The sequence below is a fragment of the Rhinopithecus roxellana genome, chromosome 18 (assembly GCF_007565055.1).
Source record: "Rhinopithecus roxellana isolate Shanxi Qingling chromosome 18, ASM756505v1, whole genome shotgun sequence".
Lineage (NCBI taxonomy): Eukaryota > Metazoa > Chordata > Mammalia > Primates > Cercopithecidae > Rhinopithecus > Rhinopithecus roxellana.
This window is the reverse complement of record NC_044566.1, coordinates 44,476,389-44,501,708: the sequence shown is the minus strand read 5'-3', so window position 1 is coordinate 44,501,708 and position 25,320 is coordinate 44,476,389. Positions and strand designations below refer to the sequence as shown.

General features: G+C 44.0%; 1 long non-coding RNA gene across 1 annotated transcript; it reads right to left on the bottom strand.

The window, feature by feature from the left end:
- Positions 1 to 4,480: 4,480 nt before the first annotated feature.
- LOC115894617 lies at positions 4,481 to 25,219 on the bottom strand. Its single transcript, XR_004054755.1, has 5 exons — positions 25,018 to 25,219; positions 23,264 to 23,360; positions 12,512 to 12,752; positions 9,716 to 9,842; positions 4,481 to 4,783 (listed from the first exon to the last, which is right to left on the bottom strand). It is a non-coding gene; the product is annotated as an uncharacterized LOC115894617 (long non-coding RNA).
- Between the last annotated feature and the right edge of the window lie 101 nt (positions 25,220 to 25,320).

Here is a 25,320-nt window from a genome sequence, read left to right as displayed (position 1 = left end):
TAAATGGACCTTAGAACAAACATACTAATTTGGCCTGTAAAACTGGCAAAAAAAAAAAAAAAAAAAAATGAAAAAGAAGGCCACTGTCCACTTGTCATTAGCAGGTTTACAGCACCCTTCTACGTTTTTCATATCTTTTAATTGAGATGAATTTTGCATAATATAAAATTAACCATTGGAAAGTAGACAATTAAGTGACATTTAGTACATTCACAATGATGAGCAACCATCAGCCACCACCTCTATCTAGTTCCAAATATTTCCATCACGCCGAAAGGAAACCTAGTACTCATTAAGCAGTTGCACTCTGATATGGTTTGGATCTATGTCTCCGCCCAATCTTATGTTCAATCATAATCTCCAGTGCTGAGAGTGGGACCTGGTGGGAGGTAATTGAATCATGGTGGTGCTTTTTCAGGAATGGTTTAGCACCATCCACTTGGTGCTGTTCTCGTCACAGTGAGTGAGTTCTTGCAGGCTCTGGTTGTTAAAAGTGTGTAGCACCTCTCCGCGCTCTCTCTAGCTCTTACTCCTGCCATGTAAGACACCTGCTCCCCCTTTGCCCCTTTGCCTTCCACCGGGAATAACAGCTCCCTGAGGCCTCCCCAGAAACAGATGCTGCCATGCTTCCTGTACAGCTTACAGAACCCTGAGCCAATTAAACCTCTTTTCTTTATAAATTACCTTGTCTCAGGAATTTCTTTTACTTATTTATTTATTGAAACAAGGTCTCACCCTGTTGCCCAGGCTGGAGTGCAGCAGTGCAATCATGGCTCATAGCAACCTCTGCCTCTGGGCTCAGGCGATTCTCCCACCTCAGTCTCCAGAGTAGCTGGGACTACAGGTGCACACCACCATGTCTAGCTAATTTTTGTATTTTTTTTGTAGAGATGGGGTTTCGCCATGTTGCCCACGCTGGTCTCAAACTCCTGTACTCAAGCGGTCTGCCTGCCTCAGCCTCCTAAAGTGCTAGGATTACAGGCTTGAGCCACCAAGCCTGGCCTAGGAATTTCTTTGTAGCAATGTGAGAATGAACTAACACACTCCCCAGTCTCCCCCATCCCCAGCCTCTGGCAACCACCAATCTTTTTTCTGTCTCTGGATTTACCTGTTCTTGGCCTTTTATATAAGTGGAATCATACAATATGTAGTATTTCGAGTCTGGCTTCTTTCACTTAGCATAATGTGTTCAAGGGGGTTCATCTAAATTGTAGCATGGATCAGAACTTCATTCCTTATTACGATGGAATAATATTCTAATGTATGTATATACCACAATTTGTATATCCATTAATCTGCTGATGAACATTTGGGTTATTGTGCCTTTTGGCTATTGTGAACAGTGCTGCTATGATCTCTTACCTTTTTGATGGGCGTGTAAACTGGTAGTGGACAAACTGATTACCATGCTTGCTGGACTCTCATCCAGGTATCTGGCAGGGTTGCTCCATAATGGCACATTGACTGGGACTGATCCTCCAGTGCCTGTGCCATTAGTGGTTAAATATTTTGAATAATTATGAAAGATTACCATAAATTCAACAAAGAGGGGGACACGTTCTGCTCCCCTTAACCCCACAAAGGACTAAGACAGAGGTAGGTAATTTACCAAGGACAGCCAAATGTAATCTGTGAGAATGATCAATGAGGTAGCCAGAAGGAAAGTTCAGCCTAAATAGGCATGATGACTGTTAGCTAAGCCAGTCCAATTTCTTATGTGGGGAAAATGAACTCAAAATATGGACAGGAATTGAAGAGTTCGTAATGGGAGCAGAAGATGAAAAAGGCCGGCTGTGAATGGCTGATTTCTGGAGCAGAGCTTCTTGCGCTGTGACTACTGATGGGGGACAAGGTAGCTGGTCCCCAGAGCTCCCCTGCATCCTGAACGACCTTCAGTTGCACTCACTGGCTCAGTGAGTTCTTATTTGTTCTTTGCGGTTACTATGAGGCCTGGTTTCACGGCTTAGATTCCTGCCCTAAATATTTCTACAATTGTCATTCCGACAAACCTCCCAATGACTGAGGTAACCTGAGTGATTCTTTGCATCCAAAGGAGCTTAAGGAAAACACCTTTGAAAAGAAATTAAGTTACAGATATCAAGAGCTTTATAATAATTCAGTCTTTGATCCAATAATTCCTCTCCAGAGCTCCAGTCTAAGACAATGATCCCAGAGTCAGAAAAACCACATGCACAAGGAAGTTAATCTCAATTTTAGTTTAGTGCAAGAAATTGGAAACATGTCCAAATGTTGTCAAATGATTAAAAAAAGGAAAAAATTAAATTGCCTAAATTAGATTAAAAACTTATTTATTAAGGATTATGCGTATGAATAGTTTTACATTCATACTGAAGTATTGTTCTATAATGATTTTTATTTTAAAAAGGTAGGAAATATATATTTATATGGAAAATATTAACAGAAAGATAAAACAAAATATGAATAATGATTATCATTGGGTGATATTTTTGTGCTGTTATTTAAAAGATTTTTATGACACATGCATGTGCTCTTTTTACCATAAGAAAATGCTTTCTTAGGCCGGGGGTGGTGGCTCAAGCCTGTAATCCTAGCACTTTGGGAGGCTGAGGCAGGCAGATCACCTGAGATGAGGAGTTCGAGACCAGCCTGAGCAACATGGAGAAACCATGTCTCTACTGAACGTACAAAATTAGCTGGGCATGGTGGCGCATGCCTGTAACGCTAGTTACTTGGGAGGCTTAGGCAGGAGAATCGCTTGAACCCAGGAGGCAGAGGTTGCGGTGAGCCGAGATCACACCACTGCATTCTAGCCTGGGAGATAAGAGTGAAACTGCCTCAAAAAAAAAAAAATTTTTTTTTTAAAAAGCAGGGTATAGCCCGGCTTTTAGGCAGAAACAAATCATCCTAACTGATATTTACTTCTTAGAAAAGAGGGAGGGACAAAAGCTTCAGTACTAGTAGAAAACTAAAAGAAAAAGATCACAGAGACATGGCAAATTCAACCTCCACTGAATTCCTGAAGGAGCCAGATGGTATTCTCGTTTTCCAGAAGGCACAGGATACACCTTTTGAGGGAAGATCAAAGAAGGGTTTGCTGTAGCTGCGAACACTATGCCAAATCTAAGTCCACAGTGACCACCTAGACACCTAGACACAAAGCTTATTAGGAAAAGCTCATGCCATTCCAGATGACAGTTCCAGGTGGACAGACTTGTAATTTTTCCATGTGGATCAGAAACATATACCCACCATACAGCATTGCAGTGAAACTCCAAGAATGGCAGCAGGAAGGAGGTAGAGCAGTTAATTAATTAAACACTTATTTATTGAATGTTTACTATGTTTAGGCACTATTATGAGCCATAGGGATAAAAATTCCTGCCCTCATGGTGCACACATGCTACAGTGTAGGGTTGCAAGGTAAGGAGAAGGGGAGGCAATACATCAAAAGTAGCAGCAAATATAGCCTATTAGACACATATGGAGAAAAATAAAAAAGTGGAAGGAGTTCAGGAGAGTCTGTTGTCAGGTTCTTGGAGTTTAAAGAGGTGATGAGGTAAGGTGGTGCAAGGATATTTGAGTGAAGATGTGAAGGTAAGAAATTGAGTTCAAGAAAAACATTCTAGACAAAGGGACACCGGGCACAGTGGCTCACACCTGCAATCCCAGCACTTTGGGAGGCCGAGATGGGAGGATCATCCAAGGTCAGGAGTTCGAGACCAGCCTGACTAACATGGAGAAACCCTGTCTCTACTAAAAATACAAAATTAGCAGGGGCCTGTAACCCCAGCTACTTGGGAGGCTGAGGCAGGAGAATCGCTTGAACCCGGGAGGCAGAAGTTGCAGTGACCTGAGATCACGCCACTGCACTCCAGCCTGGGCAACAAGAGCGAAACCCCATCTCAAAAAAAAAGAAAAACCACACAAAGAGAGTAGTGAATACAAAGACCCTGGAGCAGGATTGTATCTGGCCTGTTCAAGGAATGCAAGGTCAGTGTGACTGGGAGCAGAGTAAGCAAGGCGGGGGCGGCGAGTGGTGGGAAGAGAACGAGTGGAGGAGGGTCAGGTCACATATAGCCTTGAAGGCCACTGTAAGGAGAAAGAAGGAGACCAATGCATCCACAGATGCTGACTGATAAAGATGCAGGTGGCAAAGATCAGTCCAAGGCCCCTACCCCAGGTCACTAGGAGATGGTTATGTCATTTGCTGAGACAGCACACAAAGAGAAAGGTCAGATTTGTGTCTGGGAGGGCATGGGAAGAAAAGAAAGGAATAAATCATAAATTTGTTTGGAAAGTTGTTTTTGTTTTTTTCGGGTTCTTTTTGGAGGGCCAGTGGGGCCCAGAAGTTGGAACTGGTACCTGGAAGCTGGTTGGGATAGAGATGCGGTTGGTGAATTAACAACAGAGTGCTCAAATTAGGAAAGTGAATGAGTAAATGACCAGTAGGACATACTAATAAACAGTTGTTGAATCAACCTTGTTAAACTGTTCAGGAATGTATTTTATTAGGTTATTTTGCCAGAAGAGGAACAGAGATAAGTGACCTCAGATACTGAGGTTATTGTAAAGCTGCACAGGAAGCTAGAATACATTGTCACATAGCAATCAGGACTCATGGAGCCTGAAAGGTCACTGAGGTGCAGTTACTGGGACCAGCCTACGTGTTCACGTGCCCATCACAGGAGTCCTTCTAGTCACAGAGCCACTCTGTCTCTGCTTCTATTGCTCTTGATAGGATATTTCTCTTTCTCCGTCAATCTCAATCTTAATCTCTGTCCATATTCCTCAAAGTGATCACCTATGAGAGAGAACATTTGATCAGAACCCTTTAACATTTTTTAGGCTGGGCACAGTGGCTCACACCTATAATCCCAGCACTTTGGGAGGCCGAGGTGGGTGGATGACCTGAGGTCAGGAGTTTGAGACCAGCCTGGTCAACATGATGAAACTGTCTCTACTAAAAACACAAAAAAATTAGTCAGACGTGGTCGTGGGTGCCTATAATCCCAGCTACTAGGAGGCTGAGGCAGGAGAATCGCGTGAACCCTGGAGGTAGAGGTTAAAAAGTTAGTGGCTGTGGTGGTGCACACCTGTAGTCCTAGCTACTTGGGAGGCTGAAGTGGGAGGATTGCTTGAGCCCAGAAATTCAAGCCTTCAGTGAGCCGTGATTGTACCACTGCACTCCAGCCTGAGCAACAGAGCAAGATTTTGTCTTAAAAAAAAAAAAAATCATGTAGATGATGTTTAAATAATGGGTTGATGAGATTACCAAGTAAAGACTGTAGAAAGGAGAAGACCTGGAATCAACTAACATTTAAAAGTCAGACATAGAGGCTGGGTGTGGTGGCTCTCACCTGTAATCCCAGCACTTTGGGAGGCTGAGGTGGGCAGATCACCTGAAGTCAGGAGTTCAAGACCAGCCTGGCCAACATGGTGAAACCCCGTCTCTACTAAACATACAAAAATTAGCCAGGCACGGTGGTGTGCGCCTATAATCCTAGCTACTCAGGAGGCTGGGGCAGGAGAATCACTTGAACCCGGGAGGCAGAGGTTGTAGTGAGCTGAGATTGCGCCACTGCACTCCAGCCTGGGCAACAAAACGAGACCGTTTCAAAAAAAAAAAAAAAAAAAAAAAGTCAGACATAGAAAGTAGGACCAGCAAAGAAGACCACAAAGAAAGAGTGAAATAGGTGGAAAACCAGGAGAAACCAGGAGAACATGGTGTCAACAGAGTCCAAGATTATTTCTGGAAGGGGAGTGGAGTGAACTACGTCAAATGCTACTCACAGTAAAATAAGATGAGGACTGAGAAATGACCATTAGATTTGGCAAAATGGAGGATACTTTGATAAGAGCCATTTATTAGAGTGATGAAGACAAGCCCAACTGGAGTACATTGAAGGGAACTGGAGGTGAGAAAGTAGAGAGAACAAATACAGATGTCTCTTTTGAGATGTTTTACTATGAAGAAAAGCAGAGAGGAGATACAGGGTTAAGGAAGTTTCAAAAGGGATGAACAATATTAAGGCATGTTTGTAAACTGTGGGAAATGATTCCATAAAGAGAGAGAGACTAACAGTGCAGTAAAAAATAATTGCAGGCATAAAGTCCTTGAGAAGGAAGACAAAATAGAATCCAGAGAACTCCAGAGAAGTTTTCTCCAACTGATTTTTTAACCTATGGGAGGGCAGTTTTAGGAAAACAGAGGAGGCCAAATCCAAACTGGGTAAGTTTAAGGAATGAAATATGGAACTAAAAATAACTCAACTAAAATGACATTAGTGGTTCTCTCTGGGTAATACAGGATTTGGGATTTTTTTTTTTTTTCTGTGCTTCTTTATACATTTCTGTGACTTTCAAATTTCCCGGAAGGAATTCTCACCACTATCATAATTAGAAAAAAAATGCAAAATGTTTAAGAAAAGTGGAGTCAGTAAGTGTACTGAATTGCATCTGTCTTGGAAGTAGGCCCACCCCTGAGAATACAGGAAGTACAAGAGTATCTAGACACAGAAGTGACCTTGGCAGGAAGGCCGTGTTGTTCATGATGAAACTGCTTCTCCTTTTCAAATCTCCAGTCCCATATCTGCTGGGTACTACTAATTCAATGTACTCCAGATACAGGAGGAAGTCCAGTCTAACAGGCAAAACACAATAGCTAAAAAGGGTGGCTGCAGTCATTGCAGTTGTTCAGTATTGTGGTTGCCTCAGGCGAGGCTTGCAAGTCTAGGCAGATGGACACTTCACACTACAGAAATGTCTACATGCAGGCAGCCATGCTACTGGAGTCCAAGACTGAGACTGGTGGGGTCGAGGGTGGCCTTGTAAGAACAAAACTAAGCCTCAGGGCCGGGTGCAGTGGCTTATTATGCCTGTAATCCCAGCACTTTGGGAGGCTGAGGCGGGTGGATCACCTGAGGTCAGGAGTTCGAAACCTGCCTGGACAACATGGCGAAACCCCGTCTCTACTAAAAATACAAAAATTAGCCGGGTGTGGTGGTGGGTGCCTGTAATCCCAGCTACTTGGGAGGCTGAGGCTGGAAAACTGCGTGAACCCGGGAGGCAGAGGTTGCAGTGAGCTGAGATCATGCCATTGCACTCTAGCCTGGGCAACAAGAGTGAAACTGGGTCTCAAAAAAAAAACCCAAAAAATAACAAACAAACAACAAACAACAACAACAACAACAAAACACACACAAAAACAAACAACAAAATTAAGCCCCAGCAGGCCCACCGTAGTGCTCCATTTAACAGAGGCCTCACATTCCTAAGGGACCTCCGAGCTGGTTATTTCCAGGTGAGGCCTCACATATTTACAGTGATGCACTAAAAGGACTGAAAAGGTGACTCTCACCATACAGCTTTGAACATGCTTCCCATTACCAGACCATTCATCTGTCATGCATTATAAATTAAGGTATTTATAACCCACAATTATTTTATGAGCAGCACAATTACATTGCATATTTTTCTTTGATTTAAAAGCCCCAAGGTTTTAAATAGAGACATTTAAAATGTACCACAATTAAAACTAGCCCTGTAATAGTATTTCTTTATTTTTTGCAGTTAATAGACTTAATTTTTTTAGAATAGTTTTATATTTACAGAAAAATTGAAGCTGGGCGAGGTGGCTAATGCCTGTAATCCCGGCACTTTGGGAGGCCAAGGAGGAGAGATCACCTGAGGTCAGGAGTTTGAGACCAGCCTGACTAACATGGTGAAACCCTGTCTCTACTAAAAATACATAAAATTAGCTGGGTGTGGTGGTGGTGTGTGCCTGTAATCCCAGTTACTAGAGAGGCTAAGGCAGGAGAATAGCTTGAACCCAGGAGGCAGAGGTGGCAGTGAGCCGAGATTGCACCATGGTTTCAGTGAGCCGAGATTGCACCACTGCACTCTAGCCTGGGTGACAGTGGGAGACTTCTTTGAAAGAAAGAAAAAAAGAAAGAAAGAAAAAGAAAGAGAGAGAGAGAGAGAGAGAGAGAGAGAGAGAGAGAGAGAGAGAAAGAAAGAAAGAAAGAAAGAAAGAAAGAAAGAAAGAAAGAAAGAAAGAAAGAAAGAAAGAAAGAAAGAAAGAAAGAAAGAAAGATTGAGCAGATAGTACAGAGTTCCGATGTTCTCCCCCCACCTCCAACCTGCTCCCAGCACAGTTTCCCCTATTATTCATATTTTGTGTTAGTGTGATTTATTGTTACAATTGATGAAAACCAATGTTGGTACATGATTGGTACCAGTTATTGGACTTTACCAACTGAAGTCCATAGTTTACATTCGGGTTCACTCTTGGCATTGTACAATTCTCTAGGTTTTGGCAGAAGTATAAGGTCGTGTATTCACCATCAGGGTGTCATACAGAGTAGTTTTGCTGCTCTAAAAATCCCCTGTGGGTCACCTGTTCACTCTTCCCCCTCTTCACTCCCCTTGGCAACAATTGATCTTTTTACTGTCTCTATGGTTTTGTCTTTTCCAGTACATCATATAGTTGGAATCATGCAGTATACGGTCTTCTCAGATTGGCTTCTTTCATTTAGAAATACTCATTTAAGGTTCTTTTTGTGGCTAGTTCTTTTCTTTGTATCACTGATTACTATAACATTGTCTGGATATACCACAGTTTGTGTATCCACTCATCCATTGAAAGACATCTGGTTGCTTCTAATTTTTGCACAGGTTTTTGTGTGGCCACAAATTTTCAGTTCAATTAGGTACATACCAAGGAGCATGACTGGTAGATCACATGGTAAGACTATGTTTATCTTTGTAAGAAACCGTCAAACTGTCTTCCAAAGTGGCTGTGCCATTTTGCACTCCCACCAGCAGTGAATGAGAGATCCACATCCTTGTCAGCACTTGATGTTGTTAGTGTTCTGGATTTTGGCCATTCTAATAGGTATGTAATGGTAACCCATTGTTTTAATTGGCAATTTTCTAATGCTATATAATGTGGAGCATGTTTTTATATGAATATTTGTCATCTGTATATCTTCTTTCAGGAGATGTCTGTTCAGATTTTTGTCCACTTTTTAACGGGATTTTTTAAAAATTTTTGTTTTTTGAGAAGAATTCTCGCTCTTGTCCCCCAGGCTGGAGTGCAATGGCGCGATCTTGACTTGCTGCAACCAAGGTGTAATCTTGGCTTACTGCAACCTCCGCCTCCTGTGTTCAAGAGATTCTCCTGTCTCAGCTTCCTGAGTAGCTGGGGATTACAGGTGACTGCTACGATGCCTGGCTAATTTTTGTATTTTTAGTAGAGACAGGGTTTCACCATGTTGGCCAGGCTGGTCTCAAACTCCCGACCTTGTGATCCACCTGCCTTGGCCTCCCAAAGTGCTGGGATTACAGGCATGAGTCACTGCACCCGGCCTGTTTTCCTATTGTTGAGTTTTAAAAATTGTTTGTATGTTTTGGACACAAGTCCTTTATCAGATATGTATTTTGCAGATATTTTCTCTTGGTCTATATCTTGTCTTTTCATTTACTTAACATTTATTTAATATACTAAAAGCCTAAAACATTGCAAGTGGCTCAGCCTTCCCTTGACCTCTGAGAAAGTAGAGATGAGATAGGTGATGCAAATAAGAATTTCTGGACTTGTTTGGCAGTGAAACGTAGCAGCTCCTAGCCACTCAGACCACTAGTCCTTGGGGAGCAAGGAAGAAGAGAGAAATAGTCGTATCACCCTACTATATGCCAAGCACAAAGCATTTTACATACATTGTTCCATACCTACCTTAAGAAGTAATTCTTGCCGGGCACAGTGGCTCATGCCTGTAATTCCAGCACTTTGGGAGGCCAAGGTGGGAGGATCACGAGGTCAGGAGTTAGAGACCAGCTTGGCCAATATGGTGAAACCCCGTCTGTACTAAAAATACAAAACTTAGCCAGGTATGGTGGTGTGCACCTGTAGTCCCAGCTACTAAGGAGGCTGAGGCAGGAGAATCGCTAGAACCCAGGAGGCGGAGATTGCAGTGAGCTGAGATCATGCCACTGCACTCCAGCCTGGGTGACAGAGCGAGATTCTATCTCAAAAAAAAGAAGTAAATCATATCATTTAGATAGGAAGAAACTCATCAAAGCTGTTAAGTATCAAACAAGTGAAACTATCCATGGTCTCATATCTATGATGTGGCAGAACTGGGACTCAACTCCGTAACGAACACCACCGGGCCAGATACAAGGCTACCCTGTCTCAAGGCAGGTTCCACAGGGAATGGAGAAAAGCACAGTCCACTGCATGCACAGGGTGCTGGAGTGTGGCTCGTTCTGTGCCAGGGCTGAGATCTCAGGGGCTCTGCTCGCGGGTGGAAGAACTGCTCCCATTAAGATGGATCTGGAAGGTCTCTTTGGTTTCAAACAAATCTCAACAAACAGTAGGGATATAGGGAATGGAGTCTAATCTTTGAGGGCAAGAAATAGGCAAAAATTAAGCAGGGTATTAATGCTTTAAACAAGTAGGCTGAAGCCCAGCACAAGGCTATGACAGAGGTAGGGAAATGGAGCAAAAATGAAGCAAGCTCAGTCACACTGACACACTAGCAACGTGGTGGGATGTTGAGAGACCCTACCCCTAAGGGGGTGAGAAAGGCTGGGCCTACCACAGGATCCCCAGCTACCGAGAGCAAGGTCCACTCCTGCACTGCTGATTGGTGGGTCTGAGTCTGCCTTGTCAGGGACAAGCTGAAGGTCTGCACATGGTTAAGGTTTCCTGTTAAACATCCTCAGAGCCTACCATGGAAGGGAACAGTAAAAAAGCTTCAAGGAAAGCAGAGACCACAAACAGAGGCTCAAGCCATAAGTCAGGACTTGGGGGGAAAAAAGCGAAGAACCGAATTATCAGAAGTGAGCACCAAACTCAGCACTATTTGATGCCTGTTCTCTGTGCTGAGCTAGGAAATGCTGAAACTCCCCTGACTTTAAGACCCATCCCAGGCCGGGCGCGGTGGCTCAAGCCTGTAATCCCAGCACTTTGGGAGGCCGAGACGGGCGGATCACGAGGTCAGGAGATCGAGACCATCCTGGCTAACACGGTGAAACCCCGTCTCTACTAAAAAATACAAAAAACTAGCCGGGCGAGGTGGCGGGCGCCTGTGGTCCCAGCTACTCGGGAGGCTGAGGCCGGAGAATGGCCTGAACCCGAAAGGCGGAGCTTGCAGTGAGCTGAGATCCGGCCACTGCACTCCAGCCCGGGCGACAGAGTGAGACTCCGTCTCAAAAAAAAAAAAAAAGACTCATCCCAGAGGTGAGCTTGGGGCTTAGCTTAAAGGCGGGGCCTGGTGGGCCTAGTGATAGAAACAAGGCTGTAGTAAATGAAGAGCACACCTGTGCCAGGCTGGCAGCTGGGACTCTAAGGGGAAGAAGACTTGGTCAACAGACTCTGCGGACCAGATAAATTCTGTAAACCGAAATTCCAAACCCGTTTAAGATTCAGGTGCACTGTATTTAATGCAATAGAAATGTTCCTGAAAAGCAATATATAACTCGAATTTTTGTAAATTGATACTTTGAGTGACCCAGGGGAATTTGCTGCATAAAGGAAATTATTATTTTTGTAAATCTGTTTTCAACTCAATTGGATTTTCTTAAATGGAGCATTCTTTTAATCTGATTTTCTTCTATCAGAGACTGAGACATATATCTCTGATATGTCAAAAAAAAAAAAAAAAAAAAAAAGGAATACAGCTGGGCATGGTGGTACATGCCTGTAGTCCTAGCCACTCAGGAGCTGAGGTGGGAAGACTGCTTGAGCACAGGAGTTTGAGGCTGCAATGAGCTATGATCACAGCACTGTACTCCAGTCTGGGTGTCAGAGCAAGATCCTGTCTCTGAAAAAAAATAATTAAAAGTAATAGATGCTACTAGTACATCTTGATTTTAGCAAGGTTTAAATTGTATTCCTTACAATATATTCATTAAATCAAAAAATGTGGTCTAGGCCAGGCGTGGTGGCTCACACCTGTAATCCCAGTACTTTGGGAGGCTGAGGTGGGTAGATCATGAGGTCAGGAGTTCAAGACCAGCCTGGCCAGCATGGTGAAACCCCATCTCTAATAAAAATACAAAAAATTAGCCGGGCATGGTGTTGTGTGCCTATAATCCCAGCTACTTGAGAGGCTGAGGCAAGAGAATCGCTTGAACCCGGGAGGCAGAGGTTGCAGTAAGCCGAGATTGTGCCACTGCACTCCAGCCTGGTTGACAGAGCAAGACTCTGTCTCAAATAAAAATAAACAAATAAATAAAGTAAAATAAAAAATGTGGTCTAAACCAGTGGTTCTTACATCTGACTGTACACAGAATTAAACTGGAAGTTTTTAAAAATACTGATTCCTGGGCCCCACCACCTCAGCTTCTGATTTACTGGGAAACATAGGAAGGTACCAAGGGCTCCCCAACAGGAGCCTATGACTTAGAAGCCTTTGTGCAGCCGTAGACATTGACAGCAAAATGAGGTTAACCCAGAGATGATCTCACTGCCACCATCCCAGGTCCTCCCTTCCCCAGTACCCATGGAAAAAGAGTTCCAGCTTACACTGAGCACAATGATCCCATGATGATGGGGGGCCGCTGGCCACATAAGTTGGGGGTTCTCTAAAGCCAAGAAGTGGCAACCACTCTCCAGATTGATGTGAGACCAGATCCTGGTTACGGCAGCTCCCTTGGCTTCAGAACCAGGCCTTCAGGTACAAGGCAGGGTGTGTCACTCTCCCCAGGTGCCTGTGACCTTCATGGAGAATTCTAGCAACATGATTTTATATCCACTTGTATCATACCTAAAAATTATTAGAAGAAAACTGAATACGGTCTTGTGATAAACAGAATAATACCCATCCCCTCCCCCGACCAGTGACATTCACGTCCTACTCCTTGACACTGTGAATATGTTAGGTCACACAGTAAAAACAGATAGTTGCTAATCTACTGATTTAACTGACTGACAAATGGGAAGATTATCCTGGTTTTTCTGAGGGGGATCGAAGTAATCACAAGGATCCTTAAAAGCTGAATAGGGAGGCAACAGAGAGATCAAGAGAGATAACAGCATGAGAAGGACTCAGCTCCACATTGCCAGGAAATGGGGCCACAAGCCAAGGGATGTGGACAGCCTTTAGAAGTTGGAAAAGGTTGGCTGGGTGTGGTGGCTCATGCCTGTAATCCCAGCGCTTTGGGAGGCCGAGGAGGGTGGATCACAAGGTCAGGTCGAGACCAGTCTTCCAACAGAGTTATGTTGTAACCCCGTTTCTATTAAAAATACAAAAAATTATCTGGGTGTGGTGGCAGGCACCTGTAATCCCAGCTACTAGGGAGGCTGAGGCAGGAGAATCTCTTGAACCTGGGAGGCGGAGATTGCAGTGAGCAGAGACCATGCCACTGCACTCCAGCCGGGGCAACAGAGCAATACTCCATCTCAAAAATAAAAAATAAAAAAAAAAAGAAGTTGGAAAAGGTGGCCTGGCCCAGTGGCTCATGTCTGTAATCCCAGCACTTTGGGAGGCCGAGGCAGGTGGATCACCTGAGGTCAGGAGTTCAAGACCACCCTGGTCAACATGGCGAAACCCTGTCTCTACTAAAAAAATATTAAAAATTAGCCAGGCATGGTGGTGGGCACCTGTAATCCCAGTTACCCAGGAAGCTGAGTCAGGGAGAATTGCTTGAACCTGGGAGGCAGAGGTTGCAGTGAGCCGAGATCGTGCCACTGTACTCCAGCCTGGGTGACAGAGCGAGACTCTTGTCTCAAAAAAAAAAAAAAATGTTGAAAAAGGCAGGAGAGAGATTACTCTACTCTAAAGCTACCAAAGAGGCATACATTGCTGCTGACACCTTGATTTTAGCCTAGTGAGACTTCTGACCTCCAGAACTGCAAGATAATAAATTTGCATTGGTTTAAACCATTAAATTTCAAGTAATTTTTTTTTTTTACAGCAGAAACAGGAAACTAAAACTCATGACCAAGTTCTCAAATTTTGTTTTTCATTAGAATGCAAGAAAAGGAAAGTAGAACTTAAAAGTCTGACAGATTCTCCGTTTTGTTGCAAGGCCCTGCAAGTCACCCCAATATTTTACTTTTCTTCTCTTCAATAGACAAAGAAAATTATATATTTAAGGTGACCAGGCTTATTTATCAGACCAAGTTTTTAGCACAGTATGATAGGATTGTGGTAAGATCCAGGATCCATATTTTAAAAGTCTCCCTAGGCATCTCTAATATGCAGCCAGGTTTGCAAACCACTGGGCTACAATTTAAATTCTAACCAACATAATTACAAGGTGGTTGCATTCCTAGAGAAGGAGTACCGGTGGGTTATCATTAATCTGGGAGGAAAGAACACAGGTGATGAAGATTCTCATTCCGTGACCTGCAGAATGGAATAGCCAGCATGTGAATTCAATGCAAATGTGGCACCAAATGGAAAACAGGCGGAGGAGGGCATTTTAATTTATTAATGAGGGTTGTTAGGATGGAGGGTTTATTGATTCTGAGGGCAGGTGACAGCAGGCTGCGGAGGTGCCAGAGGAGTTGCTGGGAGTTGAGTGCAGTTCAGAGAAGGCAAATGCAGAATAATATACCATCTGTAACAGGGAAGGACACAGCACAATAACCGGCAGGGCTGGGGAAGACCTTGCAAAATTAGCAAAGTGTCTGGAGACAAGGTCAGTGGCAGAGTAGAGCGGGTGTTAGGGGGTGTGAGGGGATGCAGGAGGGCCACTTGGCCTGGGCCTCTCATTCACATATGTCCTAAAATTTAGACTCCTGACATCTCTCAATATCTGATAAGGTGTTTGTTAATGTAAAAACGTGCAAAGCATGCCAGTTTAATAATTTCATTTTCGCAACGTTTCCTTTGTTAATGTACGGGGAGCCTGAAAACATGAGGCTAGTGGCCTAGCTGTCTCAACTTCAAAAGTCCATGGTGGCCCACAAGATCCATTCAGCCCTGCAGTTTGTGAAGCAATCCTAAGTGGACCCCCATAGGATATTTTTGGAAGGACACACCAAGAATAATGAGGGTCTGTAGTGATCTGGGCTAGGAGAGTTGGAATCCAGACAAGAAAAGAGATTTGCTTTTTTTTTTTTTTTCCTAACTACAATTTTAATAGATCTTTTTGTCTTCCTCTTTTTCTCCCAGAGTTATACCTGCACTTCATCCGAAATGTTAAACAAGTCGTTATAAAAAAAGAAAACAGCAGTCCCTTAGTCTCTCCTCCCCATTTTCTACACTTTAACCTTTTAGATAATTCTTTCAGTGTTTACTTCCAGGTCTCTACATTAACATGCTTGAAATGCTGTTCCTTGATTTTTCAACTATAGCCATTATCTGATTTTTCCTCCGGGTAGAAGATTAGGATTTGGTGTCTTTCTTCCTGCTGTCCTAGTGGGATACACTCATCCTTCCCCATCTCCCACCTTCCAACAGAGTCATGTTGTAATGCTGGTAATGTGAATGTTCAATGTGTATATCAGAGCAATAGTCACAGCTAAGCCATACAGCAAACTATGACCACTTTCTCTTTTCTGAACACTTTTTTTTTTTTTTTTTTTTTGAGACAGGGTCTTGCTCTGTCACCCAGCCCAGATAATTTTTTGTATTTTTTTTTTGGAGACGGGGTTTCACCTTGTTGCCCAGGCTGTTCTTGCACTCCAGGTCTCAAGTGATCCACCCACCTCTGCCTCCCAAAATGCTGGGATTATAGGCATAAACTACTGTGCCCAGACTCCTGCACACATTTTTTTGTTGCTCCTGGAGCTAATAACTGTTTTGGTTTTTGTTTGCTTCATTTTCTATGTACAGTACTTATATTTGCTATTGGTCTATGTCTGCTGTCAAGGCATTCAGAATTTTCAGATATTCTAATACTTTCACCAGTCTCCTAAAAAAAAATCTCTCCCATAGCCTTGTAGTATATGCTGTAACCTGCATGTGAGACATAGCTCTCATCTTGGAATCTCCCTTCACCAGCATCCCAGAGATTCTCTTGTCTCATTCCTGTTTGAACTTTGGAGTCCTCTTTCTAGTTTATTATTTTGACCTATGTTTGGGGACATCCTAAGGCAGGGGCATGGAATATAAATTCTCAAGAACGTGGATGTCAGAAAATGTTTATTTTTACTCTACTCTCACACTTGATGGATTATTTGGGCCAAGTATAGAATTCTAGAGTGGAAACCATTTTTCTTGAGAATTTTGAAAGCCATTCCCATCTGGCCTTCAGGGTTGCCATTGAGAAGTCTGATGCCATTCTGATTTGTCATCCTTTAGGTAGGACTTGTTTGTTCCTCCTCTTTGGAAGCCTGTAGCATCTGTTCTTTGTCCTCACTGTTTTGAGATATCACACTGGTGTGCCTTAGTGTAGGTCTGTTCTCTTTGTGCTGGCATTTGGTGGCCCTTTCATTCCAAAAATGCATGCTTGTTAGTTGTGGGAAATTATTTCTTTAATGACTTTTACTCCTCTGGTTTTTCTGGTTACTCTTCTTGGAAATCCTATTTGCAATATTAAACCTTCTGTTCTGATTTTTCTTTCTTTTTTTCTTTCTTCTTTCTTTTTTTTTTTGAGACAGTCTCGCTCTGTTGCCCAGGCTGGAGTGCAGTGGTGCGATCTCAACTCACTGCAACATCTGCCTCCCAGGTTCAAGCAACTCTCGTGCCTCAGCCTCCCAAGAAGCTAGAATTACAGGTGCCCGCCACCAAGCCCAGCTATATTGTCCTGATTTTCTTCTATTTCATTTGTCCATTTTTTTCTCTTTTGGGCTAATTTCAGAGAGATTTTCTTTTCTTTATTTCCTAACTCTTACTGAATTTTTAATTTTGTTATCATATTTCTAATTTCCAAGAGGTCTTATGTGTTCCCTGAATGCTCCTTTTACTAACGTTATATTTCTTTTTGGTGGTTATATATCTTACCTCTGAGGATATTAATTAGAGGATATTTGACATTTTCTTCAATCTGTACAGTCTCTCTTTCTTTGAAGTTGCTTTTTCCTATTCATCTTGGTCTCTGTTTTTCATGTGAGAGGTTTTCCTCAGTGTCTGTTAAATCTTAATATTTAAGAATGGAGCTAAAAAGCTGAGTAGAGATTTTGAACCAATAGGACCTTGTTGGCCGGAGGCTTCACAACATGTTCTGGCTGGGTTATTTGGCTGCAGGACCCACACAGTAATGCCTTTAAATTTTCACTCTTGGGGACGTCAAATTCCCCTTAGAAGACTCTTCCGGGTTCATGCTCGAAGGATATAATTCTGGCCACCAGTATCATGGGATCTCAGTGTCTGTCCACTTAATTTCTCAATTTCCAGCATAACACCCAGCCCTCAACTCTGCCCAGTGTCCTCCTATGTGAGGACCTTCTGTCATAGACTCTGTGGTGGGGACAGGCTACTGACCTGGTTGTGCAGAGAGGGGAGGGACCTGAGAGTCAAACTGCTTCCTAAACAGACTTTAAACCACTCCTGGTTTTAGGATGCCCCACATCACTTCCAGGAACCTGGCGCTGCCAATTCCCGAGCCTTTGTGGGATTCTGGTTGATTTCTCACATTTCCTCACTACTGACTTAGGATTCAGTTTTCCTAGGTCTATTGTATTGTTGGCCACACTTCTTACTTTCTAGCTTTCAAAATATTGTTGCTATGGGGAGTTGAAAAAAAATGTTGTTGCTATCATTTCTTCCCTTTTTATCAGAAGGAAGAAAAAGGAGATTGTGTGTGTGTGTGTTCTGTTCTCCATCTGCACCTGGAAGTTGGGAGATTTACTTATCACTCTTTAATTTTTTTCTGTTGTTTTATTGTTTAATCAATGTTTTGGTTACAAACTATTAATTATCACAAAACGTTTTACTTTTTTTTTTTTTTTTGAGATGGAGTCTCTCTGTTTGTTACCCAGGCTGGAGTGCAATGGCACAATCTCAGCTCACTGCAACCTCCACCTGCCGGGTTCAAGCGATTCTCCTGCTTCAGCCTCCTGAGTAGCTGGGATTACAGGTGTGTGCCACCACGCCCAGCTAATATTTGTATTTTTAGTAGAGATGGGGTTTCATTATGTTGGTCAGGCTGGTCTCGAACTCCTGACCTTGTGATCTGCCCACCTCAGCCTCCCAAAGTGCTGGGATTACAGGAGTGAGCCATGGCACCCGGCAGGAATTGTTTTGCTTTTTAAGATAATCTTGTTCATTTTTTTCAAAGCAGCTATGAGAGTATAGCATGTAAGAACTGCAAAATAATGATCAGCCTTTAAGGCTTTGAGTGGTTCCCAAGTGCTGAGCTCTGTCATATCTGCATGTATATTTACAAAAGAGACAGCTGTGAGCAACATGGAGAAGGTAAAGTACCCACAAACGATGACACAAGACCAATAAAAAATAACACACCTATAAGCAGGAAATGAAGTAGGTCACAATGAGTCATCATCTGTTGTGGGAAATTTCTTAGGTTATTGTTACCTCAGCCCAGAGAAGAGTTTTCAATTCAACTGGACACGAGTTATCCCACTCATAATGAATCTTCTGAAGCCATTAGTTGTTTCCTAATTTTTTGATTGTACATTTCAGCATACCCTCAAATATGTAAATGTATTTATTTGCAGGTTATACATGTCATATCAATATCAGTACAATGCTAACACACAATTAAGTAGAGATCTTTTAAAGGATGAGATAGAAAATAAAATTAGAAGTTCTAATATTTTCCCTCAGTACCTCAGTGGATCATCTTACACACCATGGAATTTTCCACCATGATGAATACCCAAACACTTAGAAAAGGTTTTCGAAAGATTCCTACTCAGACCCTACCTAGGCATTCTGAATCAGAACTTCTGAGGGTAAGGTCCTAGTGAGACAGCCACATGTCTAGGCAGGTAAAAAGGGGTCCCCAGAGAATCTCTGACCCTCCCCACAAGTGTTTACATCAGATGTTTTTGTGCGGATGAAGGAACCTGCCCAGGGCCTTGTCTGAGCACGCCGGCATGAGCACTGGGGGAGCAGGGTGGAGCCACAGACTCGGAGAGGAGCCGTGGGATTAAGTCTGTAAAGTGGGGAGCCTGTTTTCGCTTTGCTGAGGTTTTTTTTCATTTTTCCCTTTTCACCCAGTAAAATCCTGCTCTATTCACCCTTCAATGTGTCCACGTGCCTAATTTTCTTGGTCATGAGACAAGAACCTGGTTTTAGCTGAACCAGGAGCAAAATTCTGAAACACTAGCAAAGACATTTTGAAAAAGCTTCCCCCCTGATTCCCACGTGCACCTTTGGTTTAAAAATACAATTCTAAAGATATAAGAATTAGAACCCCTAGGCCGGGCGCGGTGGCTCAAGCCTGTAATCCCAGCACTTTGGGAGGCCGAGACGGGCGGATCATGAGGTCAGGAGATCGAGACCATCCTGGCTAACACGGTGAAACCCCGTCTCTACTAAAAAATACAAAAAGCTAGCCGGGCGAAGTGGCGGGCGCCTGTAGTCCCAGCTACTCCGGAGGCTGAGGCAGGAGAATGGCCTAAACCCGGGAGGCGGAGCTTGCAGTGAGCTGAGATCCGGCCACTGCACTCCAGCCTGGGCGACAGAGCGAGACTCCGTCTCAAAAAAAAAAAAAAAAAAAAGAATTAGAACCCCTAAAGGCCAGGTGAGGTGGCTCATGCCTGTGTCTCATGTATCTGTGTGAAGAGACCCCCAAACAGGCTTTGTGTGAGCAACAAGGCTGTTTATTTCACCTGGGTGCAGGGGGGCTGAGTCCGAAAAGAGAGTCAGCAAAGGCTGGTGGATTATCATTAGTTCTCACAGGTTTTGGGATAGGTGGTGGAGTTAGGAGTCATGTTTTGTGGGCAGGGGGTGGATCTCACAAAGTACATTCTCAAGGGTGGGGAGAATTACAAAGAACCTTCTTAAGGGTGGGGGAGATTACAAAGTACATTGATCAGTTGGGGTGGGGCAGAAACAAATCACAATGGTGGAATGTCATCAGTTCAGGCTATTTTCACTTCTTTTGTGGATCTTCAGTTGCTTCAGGCTATCTGGATGTATAAATGCAGGTCACTGGGGATATGATGGCTTAGCTTGGGCTCAGAGGCCTCACGTTCCTGTCTTCTTATATTAATAAGAAAAATAACATAAAATAGTGTTGAAGTGTTGGGGCAGGGAAAAATTTTTGGGGTGGTATGGAGAGATAATGGGCAATGTTTCTCAGGGCTGCTTTGAGCAGGATTAGGGGCAGTGTGGGAACCTAGAGTGGGAGAGATTAAGGTAAAGGAAGATTTTGTGGTAAGGGGTGATATTATGGGGTTGTTAGAAGGAGCATTTGTCGTATAGAATTATTGGTGATGGCCTGGATGCAGTTTTGTATGAATTGAGAAAAGAATGGAATAAGACAAGGAGAAAAACAGGTATTAAAGGACTAAGAATTGGGAGGACCAAGGACGTCCAATTAGAGAGTGCCCAAGGGGGTTCAGCATAATTACTTGCTTGGTTGGCACAAGTTTAGGCTCTATCCTTGAGTTTTTTTATGTTGTCATATACCATGCCAGATTGATTTAGGTAAAAACAGCACTCTTCATTTAAAAATACACAGTCCTCTTTTTTTATCAGTGAATAAGTTGAGACCTCGATGATTTTGGAGGAAAGAGAAATGCAAAGCCAGCAATTGTTTGTTAAAGAAGGATTAGAAACGGCTAGGAGAGAGCGACTGAGACTGATAGTGTGATGGAGATGGCTTGGGAGAGATAGAGGGTGGCATAAGAACGGGAATGAGAATAAGAATAAGTATAAAAGTAAAGAATAGGACTTCATCAGCGTGAAAGTATTGGAGGGTACCTTGCCACTGAAGATCTTCTCTCCACTTTAAGAGAGACTTAAGGGTGGTGATTTGAGGTAAAAACAGAAGCCACTAAATACCAAGAGCCTGAGAAACTGCTTGGGTGATTTGACTAATAAAGGCTGGTCCGTTATTGCACTATATAGAGGTGGGAAGGCTAAACTGAGGAATTATGTCTGACAAAAAGGGAAGAAATGACTGCGGTGGCCTTCTCAGACCCTGTGGAAAAGGCCTCTACCCATCCAGTGAAAGTGTCTACCCAGACCAAGAGGTATTTTAGTTTCCTGACTCGGGGCACGTGAGTTAAGTCAATTTGCCAGTCCTGGGCGGGGGCAAATCCTGGAGCTTGATGTTTAGGGAAGGGAGGGGGCCTGAACAATCCCTGAGGGGTAGTAGAACAGCAGATGGAACACTGAGAAGTGATTTCCTTAAGGATAGCTTTCCATGATGGAAAGGAAATGAGAAGTTCTAAGAAGTGGGCTAGCAGCTTGTAACCTACATGGAAGAGGTTATGAAATGACGACAGAATAGAATGGGCCTGTGAGGCTGGAAGGAGATATTTTCCTTGGTCCAAGAACCATTTGCCTTGTGTGGGAAGAGATTGGCAGGTGGAAGTTTCAGTGGGGGAGTAGGTGGGAGTGACCAGATGAGAAGGAGAAAAACCACTGTGAGGGATAGAAGTTGGAACGTTAGCTGCTTTTTTAGCTACCTTATCAGCATAAGCGTTGTCCTGAGCAATGGGATATGATGCCTTTTGATGGCCCTTGCAGAGTATGACTTCAGCCTCCTTTGGAAGTAAAGCAGCCTTGAGAAGAGTTTTTATTAAAGAGGTATTAATGATGGAGGACCCTCGTGTAGTGAGGAAACCTTTCAGCCCATAAAACAGCATGGTGGTGAAGGATATGGGGTCAGTATAAATATTGACACATAGTCCCTTTGCAAGAGTGAGGGCCCAAGTTAAGGCAATGAGTTCGGCTTGCTGAGAGGTAGTGGAGGGGGGTAGGCTTAATGATAGATGTGGAAGATACTATAGCATAACCTGCCTTTGCTGGTGTGTGGTGATTAGGCCTGGTGGAACTGCCATCGATAAACCAAGTGTGATTAGGGTGAGGAACACGAAAGAAGGAAATATGGGAAAATGGAGTGAATGCCAGGTGGATCAGAGAGATACAGTCATGGGAGTGGGGGCCAGCCTAAAACAGTAAGGTCAAGTTGTTTGGACAGAAAGGCTACAGGGCGTGGTCCTGGCTCTTGTGTAAGATATTTGACTGCACAGCCCTGTACTTTGGCTGTGTGTAATGAAAAGGGTTGGGATGAGTTAGGGAGAGCCAGCGAGGGGCAGCTTCTAGGGCTGTTTTTAAGGAACAGAACAAGGAGTGGTGAAAGGATTTAGGATCTATGGGGTCAGCTAGGTTTGCTTTTGTGAGTTTACATAATAGTTTAGTCAGGATGGTAAAAATGGGTATCCAAAGGTGGAAGTACCTAACCATGCCTAGGAAGGAAGGGAATTGTTGTTTTGTAGAAGGGGTTCGGGTTTGGGAGATTAGCCAGACATAATCAGCAGGGACAGCATGTGTGTTTTTATGAAGAATTATATCGAGATAGGTAATGGATGAGGAAGAAATTTGGGCTTGACTGAAGTAATGGGGAATGTCCGTGAAGCCTTGCAGCCGTATAACCCAGGTAATTTGCTGAGCCTGTTGGGTGTCAGGGTCAGTCCAAGTGAAAGCAAAGAGAGGCTGGGATGAAGGGTGCAAGGAATAGTAAAGAAAGCGTGTTTGAGATCCAGAACAGAATAATGGGTTATGGAGGGGTTGTGGAGGGAGGTATTGAGGATAGGAGAGTATATGGGTTTGGCACTACAGGGTGGATAGGCAAGACAATTTGGTTGATAAAGCGCTGATCCTGAACTAACCTGTAAGGCTTGTCCGGTTTTTGGACAGGTAAAATGGGGGAATTGTAAGGAGCGTTTATAGGCTGTAAAAGGCCATGCTGTAACAGGCAAGTGATAACAGGCTTTAATCCTTTTAAAGCGTGCTGTGTGATGGGATATTGGCATTGAGCAGGGTAAGACTCATTAGGTTTTAATGGGATGGTGAGGGGTGCATGATCGGTCGCTAAGGATGGAGTAGAGGTATCCCATACTTGTGGTTTAAGGTGGGGAGATACAAGGAGAGGATGTGAAGGAGGCTTTGAACTGGGGAAAAGGCGGCACTGAGGTGTAGATGTAGCCCAGGAATAGTAAGGAAAGCAGATAATTTAGTTAAAATGTCTTGACCTAATAAGGGAGCTGGGCAGGTGGGGATAACTAAAAAGGAGTGCATTAAAGAATGTTGTCCAAGTTGGCACCAGAGTTGGGGAGTTTTAAGGGGTTTTGAAGCTTGGTTGTCAGTAACCACAACCGTTATGGGGGCAAGGGAAACAGGCCCTTGAAAAGAAGGTAATGTGGAGTGGGTAGCCTCTGTATTGATTAAGAAGGGGACGGACTTACCCTCCACTGTAAGAGTCACCCAAAATGTCTCTGATGGTCCTGTAGGCTTCTGAGGCGATCGGGCAGTGTCAGTCTTCAGCCGCTAAGCTGAGAAGATCTGGGAAGGAGTCAGTCAGAGAGCCTTGGGCCAGAGTTCCAGGAGCTCTGGGCCTGGCTGCCAGGTGAGTTGGACAGTCCAATTTCCAGTGGGGTCCCGCACAGACGGGACATGGTTTAGGAGGAATCCTGGGCTGCAGGCATTCCTTGGCCCAGTGGCCAGATTTCTGGCACTTGTAGCAAGCTCCTGCGGGAGGAGGTTCCGGAGGAACTCCTGGCAGCTGCAGTTCAGGCATTTGGAGTTGTGTGCTGGAGATGTGGCTGGGGTTTGTGTCACAGTGGAGGCAAGGAATTGCAACTCAGAAATACATTGCTACTTGGCTGCCTCTACTTTATTACTGTACACCTTGAAGGCGAGTTTAATTAAGTCATGTTGTGGATTTGAGGGCCAGATTCTAATTTTTGGAGCTTTTTCTAATGTCGGGAGTGGGTTGGATAATAAAATGCATATTGAGAATAAGATGGCCTTTTGACGTTTTAGGGTCTAGGGTGGTAAAGCGTCTCAGGGTTGCTGCCAAATGAGCCATGAACTGGGCTGGGTTTTTCATATTTGATGAGAAAGAGCCTAAATGCTAACTGATTTGGGAGAAGTTGGATAAAGAAAAAGGAGCATTAACCTTGACTATGCCTTTAGCTCCAGCCACCTTTTTAGGAGGAAATTGCTGGGCAGGTGGGGGAGGGCTAGTTGCAGAACTAAACTGTAAGCTGGACTGGGTGTGAGGAGGGGAGGTGATAGAAGGATTATAGGGTGGGGGAGCAGAGGCTGAGGAAAAATTGGGACCTGGCTTGACCTGGTAGGAGCAGCCTGGGAAGAAGGGGAGCGGTCAGATGAGTCTGTAGAAAAGAAAAATTCAGAGGACTCAGAGCTTGAGGTGGAGACTCAAGGAACAGACAGGAGAGAAAGAAGAAAGATTTGGGAAGAGTCTCATTGGGAGCAGAGACTAGGGAGGGACCAAGGTGTAAAAGAATGCCCGGACGTCAGGCACTTCAGACCATTTGCCCATTTTTCGACAAAAATTATCTAGATCTTGTGGGAGAGACAAATCGCAAGTGCCATTCTCTGGCCACCTGGAACTACTGTCGAGTTTGTACTGGGGCCAAGCGGTACCGCAGAAGAAAATAAGATGCTTAGATTTGAGGTCAGGCGAGAGTTGAAGAGGTTTTAAGATCTTGAGAACACAGGCTAAGGGAGAAGAAGGAGGAATAGAGGGTGGAAGGTTGCCCATAGTGAAGGAGGCAAGTTTAAAGAGAAGGGTAGTGACACGGAGAAGGGGGTTGGGGAGCAGTCCTGGGCCGCAACGTGGGTGAGCAGCCAAAGCAGGCGTCCCCGCAATTGACTTGCCACCAAGGGAACCTGGATGAATGATCAAGGCAGGCGTCCCCGCGGAGATGAGACACCAATGGAACGCGGGTGAATAGTCAGAGAGGCGTCCCCGCAATGATTAAACACCAAGGGAAGGCTGCCTTCCCAAGTCCGTGACCGGCGCCGGAGTTTTGGGTCCCCAGATAAAATGTGTCTCCTTTGTCTCTACCAGAAAATGAAAGGAATTGAAATTAAGAGAAGGGAGAGATTGAAGGGTGGTGCCAAGACTGAAAGGAGAAAGAGGTTGGGGGATAGTGAGAGAGGTTGGAGAAAAGAGTAAAAAGAGACTGCTTACCCGATTTAAAATCGGTGAGATGTTCCTTGGGCTGGTTGGTCTGAGGACCCGAGGTCGTAGGTGGATCTCTTCACCGAGTGAGAGTGAGGACAGGGTCTCCCGAAGGAGTCCCACTGACCAGGGTTTTCAGCACCAAATGTCCCACATGTCCATGTGAAGAGACCCCTAAACAGGCTTTGTGTGAGCAACAAGGCTGTTTATTTCACCTGGGTGCAGGGGGGCTGAGTCCAAAAAGAAAGGCAGCAAAGGGTGGTGGATTATCATTAGTTCTCACAGGTTTTGGGATAGGTGGTGGAGTTAGGA